The sequence below is a fragment of the Trichosurus vulpecula genome, chromosome 5 (genome assembly GCF_011100635.1).
Source record: "Trichosurus vulpecula isolate mTriVul1 chromosome 5, mTriVul1.pri, whole genome shotgun sequence".
NCBI classification, from domain to species: Eukaryota; Metazoa; Chordata; class Mammalia; order Diprotodontia; family Phalangeridae; genus Trichosurus; species Trichosurus vulpecula.
Window position 1 is genome coordinate 274,911,326 of NC_050577.1, and position 4,675 is coordinate 274,916,000.

Below are 4,675 nucleotides of genomic sequence, written 5' to 3' on the forward strand. Positions count from 1 at the left end.
TACCTGTACTTTTTTTAATTTAGTTGAAGCACAATAGATTTTGTTCCAGCCCTTCATTTTAAGTCTATAGGAATGTTTCAAGTGTTTTTCTTGTAAGCAATATATTCTTGGATTCTGTTTTCTACTCCATTCTGTTATTCTATTCTGTTTCATGAGTGAGTTTATCCCATTCATGGTCACAGGTATGACTCTTAAGTGTGTATTTACCCTTTATCCTGTTCTCTTGTATTTTTTCTCTTTTTACTCCCATCTTCCTATTTACAGATAAGAAGATGGTAAAAGAGGGAATTTGCCTCAGACACATGATCTTTAATTGAAACAGTCTGTTTTTGTTCTTTTGCAGCCCTTTTTCTTTCTTTGGCTCACTCCTGATCTCAGGTTTTTACTTTTTCTTGCTTTTCTCTTGATTTCATCTCACATTCTACTTCCCAACATTCAAGTTTGTTTTGTTTATGACTGTTCCCTTACCTATACTGTCCTCCCTCTTAACACCCCCATGTCCCTATTCCCTCCTATTTTCCTTTTGAGTTTAATGTAATTCTATGCCAAGATCTTTGCATGTGTGCATGTTTGTGTAATTATGTTTAATCTTCCTTTGTCCAGTTCATCTGAAAGTGAGGTTCATGTGATGTCCATTACTGCCACCTGTTCTTCTATAGTTAAAAACCCTTCATTTTGTAGATCTCAATTATATGTTAGTGATTTATGTATCGTTCCTCCTCCTTTTCCCCCAAAATAGTTCCCTATCTCGCCCTTTTTTTCTTTTTTATTGAGACAATCAAAACAAAATAAAACCACTCATAGATCTTCTGAAATATTTACCATTCCCTCTGATGCCTAAAAATAACAGAGTTCTGAGAAAACATTTATCTTCCTATCAGTATAGAAACAATTCCTGCCTACATATTCCCTTTCAATTAAATAAATGTGTGGACCTTTCTAGGTTTCTCTTGGATCCTGTATTTCTACTTCAAAATGTCTATTCAGTTCTGGCCTTTGCATCAAGAATGTTTAGAAATCCTCTATTTGGTTAAACGTTCATTCCTCTCCCCATTCCTGTCCCATATTCCTAGTTTTGCTGCATGTGTTATTCTTGGTTGTAAGTCTTTATATTCTACCTTTTGGAGTATCAGGTTCTAAGCTCTTGCTTTCTTCAAGTGACAGTTCCTAAATCTTGTGTGATCCTTTCTTTGACTGTTTGGTATTTGAACTCTTTCTTTTTTTTTTATGCTTTCCTACAAGCCATATTCTATGCCTGGAATTTGTTTCTTCAACTCTACCTTTCAAAACCCCTTATTTTCCTTTAAAGATAAACCCAGGGACCACCCAATAAGCCCAATTTTTCTAGGTATTAGTACTCATTCCCTTCTTAGATAGATAGCATTATATCATACATATTTATATATATATAAAATCATATATATTATATAATATATTATATATTAAGGTTTGTAAAGTGCCTGTGCTTTTACATATCATTTCATTTAATCCTCACAACCACTCCGTGAGTAGGTGCTATTATTTTTTCCACTTCACGGATATAGAACCAAGGCTGACTTGCCTAGGCTTACACAGCTAGTAAGTGTCTGAAGCAGGATTCAAACTCAGGACTTCCTGTCTGTAAGTCTAGCATTTTATCTGTTGTATCTCTGTTGTATTTGGCATATGTAATGACCCTAGTAGCCTCTCCATCTCACTAGAAAACAAAGAAGCCCCAAGACATAGAAGCCAAGTTACATTGCCAGAGTAAGACCAGTAATACCAGCCTAAAGACCCTTTTCCCACTTATAAAGTTGCCACCAATTCTCCAGGAATCTTTTTTCTCACCATTAGCATGAATCAAGACCAGTCCTCAGGTCCAGGTCCCTTCCCTCAATGCCTAGTTCTGCTAGACTCACATAAAAACCCTAAAAACCTACTGGATTTTATTGGTTTGGTATGGATGCCCTATTCCCTTTGGGGCTGCAGGAGAGTGCACTTGATTTTACCTAGGGCCCCATTAGAGCTGACCTGCTTCTACCATTCTCCTTATCTGCTCTCCATATCGTATGTCTCCTCAATAAAGCTGTTTTGCTTTACTGTCTTTTATGCTCCATGTTTCCTTGGGGTAGACTATTGGTATTTTACAACTTCTTAAGTCTGCAAGGACCATTTGTTGGTGATACCAGAACTTGAACCCCATTCTTCAGACTCCAAGTTCAATGTCCTTTCTATCATACCATGATGTCCTTTGTTCTTGTTGAACCCATGGTGGTTTCCAGTGATCATTATTCTGATCCACTTTTTTTCTCTATTAAGTCTAAACATCGCATACTTGAACACAGATACAAAAACTGGAATGACAGATTAGCATGGCTCCTGCATGAAGATGACACACAAGTTCATGAAGCATTCAATATTTTTGCCTACATGGCCCAGTAGATACAATACAGTGCTGGACTTTGGAGACAGGAAGACCTAAGTTTAAATCCTAACTCAGATACTTACTTAGCTGTGTGAAAAGTAAAAATAATAATAGCATCTATCTTGAGGGGCTGTTTTGAGGATAAAATGAGAAGATTTTTGCAAAACTTTAAGCATTCTATAAATGCTATTTTTGATTTCTGTTTCAGAGGACAGAAATGCTGCAAGAATTGTAGTACATGAGAGAAGCTGAAAGCCTCCCAACAAGTCATGACTTCTGCTCAGAAGAACTGCGGCAAACAAATAAAGATCATGATGTCTCAACACATTATCAAGACCTTCCACCTAGGAGAGTTCTATTGAGAAGCCTTGGATGTTTGAGGGACACAAAGTTAGCAACCTTATGGAATACTAACTCACATCAAATTGCTGGGACTAGGAAGCTTAGCTATTTACAGAATAGGCAGCAAAGGGGACCTTATCAGGACAGCTTACTGCAGTGATTTATTGATCAAATGAGCAATCACAGTTTCCAATGAACAAAGGGAACCTACCTCATTGGATTGTAAACATAGACCACCCCAATGTACAGACTATCTTAACCAGATGCTGGCTGTCAGTGACATTTCCACTGAAGGATACGTTGCGTACTATTATTTAATTACTTTGTCCCCAAAAGGTCTGTAGACAATCCAGAAGTAGCTTCTTTTTTTGCTTAGAAATTCAGGTATAGACTCAATAGTTAGGTCATAGAGATACTGATGGTGAGCTTTGCTTTCCTGCGAGTCAAGGTGTAGGGAAGCAGGTCTATAACCCTTAGTATTCAGAGTAGCGACTGCAAAATTTCTGGCCCTGGAGAGGAATTGCAAATGGTAGTATGGAGACAAGAGACTCAAGCAGATGCTGTCTTAGAGTTTGCGTTTGTAGACATCTGAAATTAAACTTTTGGGACTGAATTTTTGAAGACTTCTATGAGGAGCTGGTAGCCACAAAGGCAGTCATATTCTGGTCTCTGACCACACAGGAGGATGCTCAGGAAGGGTTGAGAGGGAATCTTGATCTCTGGATACTGGCTCTTCTTCCCCCTTTCATCCTCCACCCATCAATGGGAACTCAAAGCTGATGACTTCCTCTCTGCCTGCTGAGAACTGAAGAACATGCTAGTGAGACTATCTTGGTCACCTACCCCCATTTGCTTCCTTTATTTTTTAAGACATTTGTTTTGATCAATCAAAATCTGCCTTCCTACCCTCCCACCAAACCTTCCTCCTCAACTGAAAACACAAGAAAAAAAAACATTACAAAAATGAACAATCAAGACAAATTTCCACATTGGCTGTGTCTGAAAAATGTCTCATTTTGCATTCTGAGTCCATCACCTCGCTATCATGAGGTGGATAACGTTTCCTCATTAATCCTTGGAGAGGTGGTTGGTCATTGAACTGATAAGAGATAAGCACAGCATTCCATCATATTTATATTCCTTAACTTGTTCATCCATCTCCCAATTTATGGGTACCCCTCACATTCCCATCTTTACTGCCTCAAAGAGCTTTAAATATGTTTGTGCATCTTTAGAGTCTGTTTTGCTTATGATTAATCATTCCCTTAAATCTATTTTCTCTCAAATCTTCCCTTTCCTTCCTATTTCCCTGTTGAATAAAATGTATTTCTGTACCCATCTGTACATATTCTTCCTTCTTTTGACCAGTTCAGATGAGAGTGAGGTTTGTGTGTCAGCCATACTCCACTCCTCCATGGTTTTATAGATGTCTACTTGTGCCCACTCACTATGTAAGATAGTTTTTCCTAACCTTCCTTTCTCTTCCCCCTCAATGTATTCCTTTTCCTCTGTCTTTCCATTCTTAAGATCATTATTGTATAACAGAACTACTCCCAGGTCTTGTTTAATTGAACTCCCTGTATTACCTGATAATTGGGTTCTGAGGAGACACATGCATCATCTTTCCATATTAGACTATAAGCATTTTATCCTTGTTAAGTCCTTTATTCTTGTTCATTCATGTTTACTTTTTTAAGTTTTTTTTTCCACTCCTGTATTTAAACTTAAAACTTTCTTTATAGCTCTTGTCTTTTCAGTTAGGAGTAATTTACATTGCTTTTTCGTTTTCCCCTATAGCATTATACTCAGTTTTGCTGGATAAATTTTTCTTACCTATAAGCTCATATCATTTACCTCCTGGAATATTTTATTCTAAATTCTATGCTCTTTTAAAGTGATGGCTGCTAAATTGTGTATGATCCTGACTGT

The 4,675-nt window shown here is 37.4% G+C and overlaps 1 pseudogene; it reads left to right on the forward strand.

The window, feature by feature from the left end:
• Positions 1–2,308: 2,308 nt before the first annotated feature.
• On the forward strand, positions 2,309–2,403 carry LOC118852463 (annotated as a pseudogene).
• Positions 2,404–4,675: the final 2,272 nt, after the last annotated feature.